The sequence below is a fragment of the Peromyscus californicus genome, unplaced genomic scaffold (assembly GCF_007827085.1).
Source record: "Peromyscus californicus insignis strain IS unplaced genomic scaffold, ASM782708v3 Scaffold_3__1_contigs__length_106647218, whole genome shotgun sequence".
Classification (NCBI taxonomy): Eukaryota; Metazoa; Chordata; class Mammalia; order Rodentia; family Cricetidae; genus Peromyscus; species Peromyscus californicus.
This window is the reverse complement of record NW_026294551.1, coordinates 74,999,159-75,013,916: the sequence shown is the minus strand read 5'-3', so window position 1 is coordinate 75,013,916 and position 14,758 is coordinate 74,999,159. Positions and strand designations below refer to the sequence as shown.

The 14,758-nt window shown below is 45.2% G+C and overlaps 1 protein-coding gene across 1 annotated transcript in view; it reads right to left on the bottom strand.

Moving 5' to 3' along the window:
- Sgcd (sarcoglycan delta) overlaps positions 1-5,414 on the bottom strand; it is a 925,964-nt gene extending 920,550 nt beyond the window's left edge. The window contains exon 1 of the mRNA XM_052758279.1: positions 4,272-5,414. The gene's annotated coding sequence lies outside the window, so the exon portion shown is untranslated. The remainder of the gene's footprint in view (positions 1-4,271) is intronic.
- Positions 5,415-14,758: the final 9,344 nt, after the last annotated feature.

Sequence of the window (14,758 nt, the reverse complement as noted above, 5' to 3'; positions counted from 1 at the left end):
TTCACAAATGACTACAGCCATCTAAAATGCATGTACCACACAGTGGCTTATCACAGCTACCCAAGGCTCAATTACCACCCTTGAATAAGAGGTCAGGGTTAAAAGCAACAGATTGAAAAGATAAATTTGGACCTGAAAAGGGAGAGATGACAAAATAGTTTGTCGGACAAGACGTCTGGCACCTTTGGCCATATTTCAATGAAACAGAAGAGAAAAGATGTTGAGGTCACTGAGAAAATAATGTAAGTGGGCCAGAAAGAGACAGAGCATGGGTGACGCTTCCTTTTTACCTGCAGAATGAAGCAGTGATCTGCTCAAAGGAATGGGAATCCTGTTGACGAAGGCATGTTTCTCAGAGCATAACTAGTCTTACAACTGGGAGACGGCCTTGGCCTGGCTCTTGATATCATTTTTGGGTCAAGTATTAATACAAATACCAACAATGATACATGCTTTCCAATCTGGTACAAGACAAAAAAATACAAATATAACAAAGATCCACGTGTTTGTGGCACTTCTTAAAGTGCTGCCACAGATATTTTTAAGTGAGCTGGTCTGTTTCCTTATGTAGTTGATTGGTGCACTAGCTATACAGAGTCCACGGTTTTTGTGTATTTAAATTTTCTTGAAGCAGGAGGGGCTTGAAGTTCTCCTGAAGCTGTCTGGAAGGGCTCCACAATGTGAGAATCCAAGAGCTGTGAATAACTGGGGCAAATGGTACTGTGCAGATGTAGGCTTGGGGCATGGACTAAAAATACAGATTTCTGGGCTCTCTGCCCTAAAGTTTTAATTCAGTGAGCCTCTAGGAGGGTCCAGGAACTTACTTACATTTTGACTAAGAGGCTTATATGACCTTGGTGCTTAGCGCTACATAGAGTAATTTACTGGTAAGCTAGAGAGAGAGACTGAAACTTAGGTATAGGTCTCAATTTGGCATTTGATGGCTATGGGCTTTCTGGCACATCATACTCCAATTTCTTCAGCCACTTTTACCCCTCAACTGGTAAAGTGTAGGAGTGCTTAGGAAAGATCTCCATACTGACTCCATCCGTATAAATGGAGTAGGTGCTAGTCTGATATGTAACGGGTCCTCAGGCTTAAGTCAACCAAAATGTGGGTTCAAAACATCAGCACTTCTGCCTTCTAGCTGAACCACAGCTAAAGATGTGTTTCTCTGGAGAAAGTTACATAATGTCACTAAGTCTCAGACTCCCCCTCCATGAAATGCAAATGATAACAGTGCCCATGGCATTAGTTTTTGCATCAAATGGACTAACTGTATACAGGGAATGGCCAGAATGAGGCCCTGCTGACTGTCCAGTATCCCTTAGCTGCAAACACCCCTTGCAAGGTCAACCAGAGGAGCTGGTCTGCTGTCCCCTGGAGTTCTTGTGATTAATGAGGTTCATGGAAAGGTAACCCTGCCTGAGTGCTTCTTTGGGCTTGTCCTTTTATCAAGAGATAGTCACAAGAAATGAGCTTTTCTGGGGAGGATGTGATACAAGAAGGATGTGTTCATCGTATCTCCCAGGAGAAAATACAGGAACAAATTAGAGAAGGGTGTTAGAGGTGTACATTGTATTTTTCAGAGGAGGGTCCAGTGATGACCTTCAACTGGAATACTAAATGTGTACAACCCTGTCTCCACTGGATCACACTCTCAGGGGAGTGAGCAGCTCCCATCACTTGCCCTTCCCAGAGACTCTACTCTTCTTTGAATAAAGGACAGATCATCACTGGCAGAAATGGTTAGTTAACGATTCTTGTGTCCCCATTCTCCTGTCCTGTGAGTTTTATGTCTTCTTGGAGGAGTGGGAAGGGAGGACAACAGCACTTGCACATTTGTGCATTTACCAAGAATCTAGTTTCCCTATATCTGACCATCCGCCCTGCGGCTGTGTTCCTAGACAGTGTATGATTTCTGAGTCATCCATACCTCCCCAGAGAAACACACCAACCAAGGGCTGGCCACTAAAGGATACAGGTTATGCCAGCTTCCTTAAAATGGTGGTGTGGTTAATATAAGTTAGATACAAAGAGCAAGTGAATCCACCTCCTGTGTCTCCTCTGGCCCCTCACATGGATGTTCCACTCTCCATGTTCCTATTCTATGCTTTTCTCCTCTATACTCTTCTTCCATTCTTTCCTATGATTTTTGTCTGTATTCTCTCTATCTCTGTCTTGGTATCTTTCCCACTCCCCTTGCATTTGCTCTCATGGCTCTCTATCTACATTTTTCTGCTTTACCTTCTTTTTTTTTTTTTTTTGGTCCTTAAATTTCTCTGCATATTCTTGTCAGCCATAATACTTTTCTGCCCTTTCATCTTTTTGACACCTCAGTGCCAGGCTCCCCTTCTAATATGGAAGTCCCTGTGTCGATGACAAAACCTGGGTCCCATGCTAATCAGTGTATGCTAAAAGTTAAGCCTGACCCCTCATTATTTGATAACTATGAGCAATCCCCAGACAGAGACCCAGAGTGAGGAGGGATCTCACCCAGTGGAAAACTAAACTTGGACTACCTGATGAAATTCAGATATACTTACAGAGGCAGCAAGGCCAATGAGCCCTAATACTAAGACCCTCTTCTGGATGGGAAATATGGGTGCCAGTGTTAATGTTTGAGGGTTCTTTTGCACTTTAGAATGCCTACCATTTTATTCTAGGATTCAAACATCTCCTTAAAACCTGATGGCAGAGTCTGCTAAGTGTGTATTAGGACAGCTTTTCCTCCTCAAATCTCCATGGATCTCAAAGCCATCCAGCTAACATTCTTAAACACCAAATAAAAGCTGAAAGCCTGCTGTAGATGCAGGCTCAGGCTGAGGCCCCCTCCAGATACATACAAGGATATGCACCCTGTCCTCTTCCTTTCTGCTTTCCAACCTCACCTTTCTCCCTAAGTACTGCCTTTTCAAAGTTTAGTTTCCCGGTGATCAGGGATGGTGGACCCTATGCTGTACCTGGGATAACCGAAATGGAGACATTGAATACTTCCTGTAGATGCTACTATGGAGTGCTAACAGCACTTCTCCTGGGAAGACCGGAAGGATGGTGGGTTCAGAAGAAAAGTGAAAGCACAAACACGCCCTCTCCCAAGTCTAGGCAGCAGCAATGCTCTCCCTCTCGCCAATTTCTTCCATCCACCTCGACCTGTCCGCACACTCACTTGCACATACCACGCACACACCCACACCTGTCCGTGTTTAAGTTTCACAATAAAAGTACAAGGGACAGACGCAGGTAAAGTACACACTCAAGCAAGGCTCCTGGTACACTTGAAATGCCCCCTCCTACCACCGGAGTACAGAGCAGCGAAACTGAGATTTGGCTCGCAGCCTAGCCTAGGGAAGGAGAATACCCGCCACCAGGGACCAAGGAAGAAAGCCAGGGCTCAAGTCCAAGGACCAGACAAGTCCAAGTCGCCCAGCTGAAAGACCCCTCAGTTGCCTGTATGTTGAAACCTCAGTCAGACACACAAAAGAGCCGCTGTTTTCCTACAGGAGGCATTTGGATGCCTCCCACAGCCCAAATTGGGTTGGAGCTCAGAAAGCCCATTTCCTTGCCCGTGTTCAAATGTTATCATACAAGTGATAGAGCCAGCCAAAGCCCCGTGGGAGAGCGAGTGGTTCCCCTCCAGGAACCCATCTACAGGAAGCATGCTTAAGCCACCTGTTGGTCTAGGTCGTCCTGCCCTATATCAACATGCTGCAAACCTTCATCATGTAAAAAGTACCCCAGATGCTCCATCCAGCAGCAGGAAATAATTCACTACTCTCTCTTCCTTCAGCCACCTCTTCTGACCCCTCCTTCCTAACCTCTCCTCCCTTGCTCCCTTTCTTTAGTACCCTTGGTCGCCTTTTCCCACATTCGCTCTTAATATTCCAGCAGTCACTTCGCTTTAATGAAGTGCACTGAGCGTCTTCCTAGGGACAGGGGGTTGCCCATCAGATTCTCCCAGCAGCAGCGGATCTCCAAGCGCTTAAGCTGGGTGCTTACTGAATGCGCGGGCAGGCTGAAAAGCCCCAATGGCCATTTGATGGGGAATAGTCTGTGACCTGTTCTCGAAAGCCCCGTTTCTCCTTGGGAAGGGTGCTCCTCCTTGGTTTTAGTAAAGAAGGCAATTGGGTTGAGGAACCAATGTTTTTTTTTTTTCCGCTGCCAATTCCAGGATAGGTGCAGGAGACCCAACTTTCTGGAGTCTGCCCGGCATCCCTGCAAACTGATATCTGGGGCGGGGGAAAGGACACCACCACTAGCGGGCTACTCACCCTCAAATACAGATGCTTCCCCTTCAGGGGTTCACAGCAGTCTGGTGCACGCAGGGTCAGCGAACCCTCTTAGCGTCTCACTCCTCTCCTGGGCCGCGCGGCGAGAGCTACGCGCTCCGAGCGGGGCGGCCGAGGGCAGTGGATCCCATGGGTGGCGAGTTGGCAGAGGGAGCGTCGCCCGGCTGGGGGCGCATCGCTCCCGGGGCTGGCGCAGGCTGCAGCGGGCCGAGGGGCTCCCGCGGAAGTTGGCTGTGCTGGGGACAGACTTCGGACTTGGCGCCCGCTCCGCGCCGGGTGGCCCGGCGCGTCCTCCGGGAGTGATCCGAGGACTTGCGGGTGGAAGGGAATTGGGGGCCGCCGGTGCGGGCCGAGTGGCTGCAGGAGGCGTCCCCGGCCACCGCCTAGAAGCAGCGTGGCGACATCGCACCGCCCGGAGCCCTCAGCGCTGGTAGGAGCCGAGGGCGAGCGACCCAGCCAGGCTGCCTGCTCCCGACAAGCGGGCGCCCTTCGCTCAGAACCCGGGTCGCTTTAGTCCGCTGCGCTGCTCGCGTCACCGTCCGGTTCCCCTCCGGGGCTTCGCCCGCTCGCAGTGCTCGGCTGGGGCGAGAGGCTGAGCGCGAGGCGGCCGCGGCTCCCGCAGCATGGAGGGCGATCTGCCCTGCTCCGGCTTGGGCTCGGGCAGCAGCGGCCGCCGCCTCCCGCGCGCCCACGTGCGGGAGCCCCGGTGTGCGCGCTTCGGCTGGTGGAGCTGGAAAGAGGGAGCGAGGGCGAGCCTCGGGTGGGGGCGGCGGGGACAGCCTGCACCCCCGTGCGGCCGAGGGCAAGCTGCCGGGGCTCCCGAGGGCACAGGGCTCCTAGCCTGCAGCTCCAAGAAGGGGGATGCGCAGGGCCCCCTCGCTGTCCCCTCCCTTTGCAAAGAACCGGAGTGAAACCCAGGGGAATGGGGGCGGGGAGGGGCGCCCCGCTCCGCAGGATCAGCCCCGAAGCAGCTACGTGTCTCCACCGTCTCCGCCAAGGGACTGTATCCAAGTCCCTTGGAACCCCCTCCTGTCTCCCCGGAGGAGAATGGGGTTCCGAAACGGAGTGAGGGAGCCTGCAGGTTCCCAGGGACAGCTTGTTCCGGCTTGCCCCGCCTTCCTCCCAGAGTAAGCACTTTTCCCGTTAACCAACAGACTCCAAGGGGCTCCTCCTTCCAAAGAGAAGGGAGTAGGCTTGCAAGATGGGCCTGACACCCTCCAATCAACTGGCACATAATTGGAGAGACCCAACTCTGAGCGGACACCCTTGAGGAGCCCACACATCTCTGTAGTTAGAGTCAGTGGGGAGTCTTCTAGGCTCTGCAAACGGTTCAGCCAGGCCCTCCTGGGCCTCTTTCCCTCAGCCATAGAACCAGGTTCTTTCCTGATAAGAGTAGAAAAGAGACACAAAACAACACCAACCGACTGTGGGAGAGTTTAAAAATTAGAAGGCAATTCAAAGACGGGTAATAGTTTAGTGCTAACAAGAAACATAAAAGATTAAATGAAGGAGACAGCAGAGGGAATAAAAAACGGGATCTCTATGGAATCAAAATTAGTAAAATGAGCATTTGCTGAGCACCATGTGCATTTCTTAAAGACCGTCTCCTCCGGTCTCCATCACCATAATGAACAAATTGAGGCTCAGAGAAGACAAACAGCCTGACCCTGTCCTGTGTGTTCAATGTGGTCAGGACCCAGTTTGGTTTCCTGCCCCCAATCCACAAGGCAGAGCACAATTTATGCTCAGCAATACTGTGAAGAGGCATAAGCAAAGGGGAGTGGAAAAGAGAGAGGTGGGGGTGAGGAGGGAGATGATTCTCCCTGGGGTTAGGAAGAAGCGGCATTTAAGCAAATCCTAAAGAGAAGTGAAATCAGTGGAGAGAGGTAACAAGTCATCATGAAGACCCTGGAGGTCACAGCAGAGCAGCAGTGAGAGCTTGTCCAGGCAATGGGAACCCCTGAGGGATTGTGATCGGGAAAAGAAAATCATGAACCCTTCGTTCTAGGATGGTCAATACATGCCCTACACAGGGTGGGTTCGCAGAAGAAATGGAGGAGGATTGCAGGACTAGGCAGCAAAGTGGGCGCTGGTGGTAGAAGCCTGCTGCAACGTGACAACAGGTGAAAGCTGAAACCAATCAAAGTCTTCCCACCCTATTGTGAAAGCCCTCTGTATAGCAAGCACCTGGCTGCCCATTGCAGGGATACTGAATGGGAAAATACAATGAGAAAATGAGGCCCAACCTTAGAAACCGTGGGACACCTGTGCAGGACTGCTCTGATGTTTCTGTAGTCTCTTGAGATCTACATCCAGCACCACCTGCGAGCTGGACAGCAGCAGCACTTGGCAAAGTACCTAGGCTGTCAACTGAAAGGAAAAAGCCAGAACAGGGAAAACTTGACCACCTCATTGGTCCTTGTCAGCGCTGAATTCACAAAGGAGTGCCTAGAGGAGTTGACCCGGGGTCTCCCTGAGGACAGTGTCTCCTTTTAGCAATGTGTCCCCTGCCTGGACCACCAACAGCTGCACCCCACAGTCTCTGAAACAGGGACTTGCCAGTCCCACTGCACACCAGTTGAATCCAGATCTTCACTGACACAGGCATGGTATGTTTGAAAAGTCTGTCTTCATGTGGTCCTTCCATAAGCCAGTGTTTCAAAGTTTTGAGTGAGGCACACAGTACCAAACACTTCCCGATATGCAAATTTGCTCTCTTTCTTTCTCTCTGTCTCTCTCATGTACATACAAACACACCATACATATAATTGAAATTGAAATTGAAGAAATAAGCAACGTATCCTTATATGAGTCACTCAAATATTTTCTATTTAAATTTTTTTTTTCTTTTAATGTTGGTCACGGCCTAATTGATCCTGTGATGTAATAGGCTGTGGTTTTTTGTTTTAAAAAATATTGATCTATGCTATTAATGCCTGTTGCCTTGGGGTTTGGCTGCACAGGTGTGTATCACATCTCTAACACTAGTGGATATGAGAGGTCAAATTAACATGACTGGCATATGAGTTCCTTGAGAGTAAAATTCAGATACATTTTAATCTTTGAAATGCTACTCATAAAGTAACAGAGGGTTTTGTATGTGGTAGTGACTAAGTAAACCATCAAGGAGAGAGGCAATCTGTGGAGTGAGAAAAAGATTAAAACTCAGAGATGAGCAGGCTGAGGGAAGGAGAGGGTGAAGCTTGGAATGGAAGAGAGAGGTAAGGAAGAGTTACCCAGAACTCTTGTTCACAGAGCCATTATCAACTGACTATTAGCAGAAGAAGAAAAAAATTACTTGTTAGATCATCGTGTGTTCTGAACATCCTGTGTCCGCTGGAAACTTTTTTTCTGATAGAGTTCTGTTTTACTGCTTCACAGGAGTCCAGTGTTGAGGGGTCTCAGCATGAAGGAAAGCAGCTGAGGAGCTCAGGAGGATTAGTGGGGGAAGAAGGAAGAAAAAGATTGCAGAGGCAAAGGAGATCATGGATGACATCTTCAGAGTTCACTTCCCTGTAGTCTGTATGGTCCCGAGACCAGGCTCCTGACCAAACAGGAAAGTGACCCGTCCCGCGGGCCAGGTTATTGGGGAGACCCGAGGAGGCACCTCCTGAAAGATCAATGGGGATGAGAGAGAAAGGAGACCAGGCGCAATAAGGGAAGACAGAGTCAGTCTGAGTCGCGTCAAGGTCTCGTTTATTGACTGGGTATTGAGGCTTATAAGCAGGGCTTCAGGCAGGGAGGGGGGCAGGGGAAGCAAAAGGAGAGAAGAATGGAAAATTCCTAAGGAAGGGTGAGGTCGCATTGGTCCCAGGCCCCTGCAGCTGGATGATTAGCAGGTACTCCAGGAAGTTGTACAGCCCGCGGTTAGGCCAGGAACCTGTTTTTTGCAAGGTTTGATAAAGTAAGGAAGGTCACACAAAATTCAAGACACAGCTGTCCGGAGTCGGTCTCTAACAGGAAAGAACGATGGCTAATTACAGGGAACACGGAATATTGCCTCTGATTGTACAGTGATACCTGGCAAGCTATCTTTCCTGAAATTAAAATTGTTTCTTTTGAAAGCAGTATTTCCCCCACCAAGGGAAATATACCACAGATTTCTTTTTTTTTTAAGATTTATTTATTTATTATGTATACAGAAGAGGGTGCCAGATCACATTACAGATGGTTGTGAGCCACCATGTGGTTGCTGGGAAATGAACTCAGGACCTCTGGAAGAGCAGTCAGTGCTCTTAACCTCTGAGCCATCTCTCCAGCCCCAGCATAGGAGATTTATATTCACTAGCCCATAGAACTTTATAGTGAAGTATATTTTGATTTATTCAATATCCATAAAAGGAAGACCTAAAAGTGAGTGACAGGATCATAGAGTTTCACATAGTAAAAAATAGGAAATGGTCAGTAGCCTAGGCCCTCATTTTTTAAAGTTATGTTTCACTCATTTTTTAGGTTTCAAGGAACTCAGGCTAACCTTGAACTCGTGATCCTCCTATGTCCACTGTCCACGTGCTAGTGTTGTAGATATGTACTACCACACTGAGTTTATGTAGTACTAGGGATTAAACCCAAGGATTCATGCATACTGGGCAAGCACTCTACCATTTCAGCCACATCCCCAAACCACAGACTTTCATTTTAAAAGAATCCATGGCATTTATCAGAGATCTTTCATCAGAGGTAAAAGAAAAGAAGAAAGAGATAAAGAAAGAAAACTATTGGCCTAGGTTTTGAGCCCTGGATTTCTGACACTAGTGTCTTGAAAGCCCATTATATGGGGCAGTATAGACACAGGAGTTGCTGCTTATTATAAAGAAGAACAAGGGTGGATTGCCTCAAAGGGCTGGGGGTAAATAACGTTTACTTAGTATCTATTATGGACCATGCACTGTAGCAGGCACAGATGTCATTTCATAAAATTGCATGCTTCATTTCATTCAAATCTCTGTTTAAAAGTCCATGTAGTAGAATTTTTTTATCTCCATCTTTTACATGTAGAAGGGAAGCCTCGTAGAAGATAATTTCAACTTTAGAGCAGAATGTTCCAGACATTAATTCCCAACTTTCCCCCTCCCCAATCTCTCTTTCTCTCCCTCTTCTCTTTCCTCCTCCCTCCCACCCTCCCTCTCATATTTTGCTTCTTAGTACACAGTAGATTTCAAGCAATAACTATCTAGAAGATGGAAGGGCAGAGTCCTGGGTGAGGAAGAGTGCAGACAGTATATCTGAGGAGTTTTCCTCTTGCTAAAACTCTGGATGCTTAGAAAGATCATTTGTTTTGCATCAGGGCAGAAATGCTCTTAAGTACTCTGGGTGCACCCTGGTGTGCAGAATCCACAAAGTGGCTAAGTGGTAGCCAGTCACATGGGAAAGCTAACACTCCTGCTGAGAGCTGCCTCGGTGCAGCTTAATGGCAGGTTTTGCAGAAGGAGTTAGGATTCATGAAAGTTAAGACACAACAGCTGAAGTTAGTTGTGATAAGGAGAGAGTAATTTCAAAGATCTCCCCAGGAAACACAGAAATAGTGAAACAATGTCTCTGGAAGGGACTAGAGAGTGGGAGGGAAATCCGATTTTATAGTTATCTATTCGTGTGTGTGTGTGTGTGTGTGTGTGTGTGTGTGTGTGTGTGTGTGTGTGTGTGTTTTCCATTTCCTTCTCTTGCCATGCTTACACTTGGTTCCTTTCTTGCCAAAATAAAAGATAATTCTGTCTTCTTGCTCATGTGGTAGATGTCCAAACCATCAATTTCATATCTTTTAAACTGGCTGTCTCAGAGTCTCAAGTCTTTCCCAAGAGAAGAATCTTCTTAGACTGAATATCTAACTCTGGAAAACTCAAAAGTGTGGAGTCACAGTATCAGCAAGTCTGCTAGAAGCTGAGCCCTCTGAATTAGGCATAAGTAAGGAAAGCGGGATAAATCTCACTATCTAATGCACTGGAAACAGTAGTGGGGTGCTACACATGCAGGAGACTACATGTAGGGGGCAGCCAGGGAGACCCGAGGGTTGTCAACGCTTTCATTGGTTGAAATCCCTGAGGAATACAGCATGTAGCTCCTTTAAGATCCTTGCCCCCATGGGCCTGAGCATATGAATCAGAATTTATGGGAACTTAGGAATAGCATCGCAAGAGGCTTCTGTCTTCGATCTGAAGATTCACTCTGTTTCTGGTTTCTGAGACAGAATGCTGAATGGAAATCTGAAAAACCTGCATCAAACCCTCTATCTGCCCTTTCATGTTATGCAATTTCAGGCATACCTCTGTTCATCAACATCATGAGGCTATGAAGAAAGTCCTGCCTCATTCAGAAAGGTGCTCTCAGGTGCAAATGAGATAATATCTGTGAAACTTCTGGCCTTAAGTCCAACCCAGAGCACTGAGCAAATGTAAAGGATTATTAGTTATACAAGAAGTAACAGGCAGGCAATGAGTTGTAGCATTTAGGTTACCTCTGCAAATATCTATTTCAACTGTGCTCTTCAGAGTAGAAAGAAATCATGCTGTGAAAAATGTAATGAATGTGAAATATGTTTATTCTATTTTTACAAGGCATGGTTCGATGAAAAAGACCAGCGTAGTTCTGAAACGAGGGGTTGGAAATGATAGTTTTCTTTTGGTTTTTTTTTTGTTTGTTTTTTGTTTTTTTTTTTTTTTTGGTTTTTCGAGACAGGGTTTCTCTGTGTAGCTTTGCGCCTTTCCTGGTACTCACTTGGTAGCCCAGGCTGGCCTCGAACTCACAGAGATCCGCCTGGCTCTGCCTCCCGAGTGCTGGGATTAAAGGCGTGCGCCACCACCGCCCGGCGGAAATGATAGTTTTCAAGAAATGAGGGCCTTCTATAGACTTAATGTTAGAAGTATCAATATAGTAATAGCAATAACAATAAGCATGTGAGCTCCCTGTTCCAAGCACCATATTCACTGCTCTCCATACAGAAACTCATTAAATTCATATAACCTCATCTACTGTGTTCCACATTTGTCTCTACTCTAAAAATTGAGGAAAATGAAGCAAGTTCAGTTAAGAACTTACAAAGTCTCAAAGGTAACAAGTGACTGAGTAATATTTACTTCAACTAGAACCTGTTTGCTTCAACAAAAAAAGTAATTAACAGATACACTGTTCTGTGTTTTACATTCAAGGTTCTATGATGGAAATGTGTTCTCTACAGGAGACCTGTAACAACCAAAATCATTCAGCCATAAATCTATGTGGTTTTGATGCATGACCTTTTTACACTGGCTATGAATGTTCACTAAGTAAAATTTAACTTAGTCACTACACACCTATTAAAATGACTAAAATAATGGCTGCACCAACTATTAGTGTGACTATCAAGCAAAGGTGCCAAGGCTGGTGGAACTACAAAAAAAGTATAGCTTTTGGGAAGGCAGCTTGATGGTATCTTAGAAAGCTAAGAACAGTCTTATTTTGTGTTTGGAAAAAAAAATAAAGTGACTGCTCAGGCATTTACACAGTTTGTTTGAAGTCATCTGCACACAGAATCCTGCAGTCAAATGTTTAGGACTGCTTTCTTCACAAGTGCCCCAAACTGTAAACTAAAATGTACTTTAACAAGCAGATGGGTAAATAAACACCCATACTTCCAGACAACATATACAATAGTATCCAGTGATCAAAAGCAATGAGCTATCAAACAACACAAAGCCATTCATGAATCTTAACTACATGTTGATAAACAGAGGAAAATTTGAAAGCATTCCATACCCTATAACTCTAATTATGTCACATTCTGGGGGAAAGAAAAAGCTATAGATGTTAAACTAACTGGTAGTTGCCACGCGCTTGTGGGAGGAGGAGAACTGAATGGTGAAGCCCAGAGGAATTTTGCAGTGATGAAACTATTCAGTATGCTGCTGTAATTGTTTATAACTGCAATACTGACTGGTGTCAAAATCCAGAGCATCAGAGCACAATAGGAAATCCCAATATAAGCAGTGAAAATGGAAGTTATTCAAAAGACCATGGGATTCTGTGAAGGAATGTATACTTTGGCAAGAGAATCTGACTGTATTACAAATATATAAAGCACCTAAGTAATAGGAGTAAAAAAAAAAAAGGCGATGTAGTTAATTAAGTCTAAAAGTGAGTGGAGGCTGTCAGATTTAATACAAAAAGGTATATAATCACTGTGGTACAAGCGGTAAAGTTGTTTCCCAAGAAGTAGAGATAACAACTATGAAACCACTCTGAACATGAACTAGAATTGGAAAGGCATCTAAACGTGTACATGGTGGGAACTAGGTTTTTACCCTGGAGTGGAAGGCAATAGGATAAACAACTGCTAGAACAATCCACATGGTAGTGAGTTGGGGTTACCACAGTGATTATATACCTTTTTTGTATTAAAGTTAATATTGACTTTTATTTAGCATATATATGTATATATGCTGTGGAAAATCCTTCTGTACACTGTGAAGATTTGTCATTGTAATTGGTTTAATGAACAAGCTGATTGGCCAATAGCTGAACAAGATGAAGTTAGGCAGGAAAGCCAAACTGAGAATGATGGGATGAAGAAGGGCATAGTAAGAGGAATCACCACCCAGATGGAAAAGACAAGTCAGACATACAAAATGGGATAGAGGTAAAAGCCAAGATCCTCAGGGCAGTACATGGATTAATAGAAATGGGTTAAGTTGTAAGAGCTAGTTAGGAATAAGCCTGAGCTATTGGCCAAGCATTTATAATTCATATTCAGCCTCTGGGCCAGTTATTTGGGACCTGGCAGTCAGGATAGGAAACGTCCAACTATGTGTGTGTGTGTGTGTGTGTGTGTGTGTGTGTGTGTGTGTGTGTGAGAGAGAGAGAGAGAGAGAGAGAGAGACAGAGACAGAGACAGAGACAGAGACAGAGACAGAGAGAAAGCTATATATAAAATGATTATAGATATATTAACACACATGTAGGTTAGTATGCATTACTTTCATATAATAAGACCTGAAAACAAATAACATTTTGATCATTGAGCATGCCTAGCACTCAGGACTTAGTTTTTCATGTTGTTCTCCAGTAAAGACACCAGAGTGCCTCAGAGAAGATGGTTGATTCTAGAACCAATGCCATAAAATTTTAAAGTGAGGCCTAGGGCATTTTAATAACAATAGACAGTAAGGGAATGCTCAAAACACACACACACCACCACCACCACCACCACCACCACCACACTATCATGAAGGTTTTTAACAAACGATCAAAGGAGCCAACTGAAACAGCTCAAAGATGGAATAGTTCAAATAATAAAATAAACAAAGGATGTAGCAACTAGATTATAATCCAAATTATAAAATACATGTTAACATGCCCATAGTTCAAAATAAATAAATAATTGAACAAATGACTGAATGAATAAATACATGAGAAAGAAGAAATGATGTCTCTCTTATAGAAAAATTTCAAATAACTAATATAGATAGCTGTCCCTCGACAAATAACTGTCCATGCCCTAAATATGAGCAGTGCATCATGATGTCTTCCAAAGAGTGTAGTATGTAAAGAGAGTGGAGAAAAAAGACAAACTTTATAGTGGACAAACCTGAAGAACTCTTCCTGTGACAGGTGATTAAGCATCATGCATGGTAAGCCATGTGCTTGGACTCTTGGTATCATGTGACAAGAGGGTCCTCTGGCCTCTGTGGTTTTTATCCCAGGATTCCATAGCTACACTCTAATTATGAAGGAAACAGTAAAGTCCCAGCTAGGGATGCTGCCATATAGAAATTTTCTCTCGGTTAAAGCATTCCATCTTGGAGGGAAACTCATTAAGACACTGTATGTTTACAGGGAGGAGAAACATTCCATCCTAAAGGAAACCTCAATAGTTTCAGGAAGTCCCTAAAACTGACAGATTCACTATATTCATACATTCCAAAACGTATATAAGGAGTAAGGACTGCTGAGGTATACTCTCAATAAAGACAAACTGCGTAGAAGACTTTCAGACAAGTTAAAATGCCTGGATGAAGTAGAAACCAGTCTAGCTGGTCTCTGAACCTGGAAGAGGTTCAGACCAACTAAGCTGCCTAAAAAAGGCATTGTCCAACCTGTTGAACTACCTGCAGACTGTGCAATGTGTTCCAGATTTCTAGCTTTTGTGGTGGGCTTTGGTGATAGAACTGTGTTGGGGCCATTCCTGTTCCTGTAACTAACCTTATTCCATACTGCTGTAAGTCACCCCAATAAAACTCACTCACTCACCAAGTGGAATGTTGGTGGTATCAAAACTTTGGTCTGTCTTTGGTCCCTGTCTAAGACATTTGCTCAAATCTTCCCAGAATACTGTCTCACAACAGATGCCCTACAAAATACCTGTGCTCGAAGCCTCAACGCCATCACAGTTTCAGAAGCAAATGAAGCCTGTAAAATAATCCTCTCTAAGAGACGCTCAAAGAAATGTAGTGCGGTCTCTAATGAGATCCTAAATACAAAAAGGACAGTAGATAAAAAGT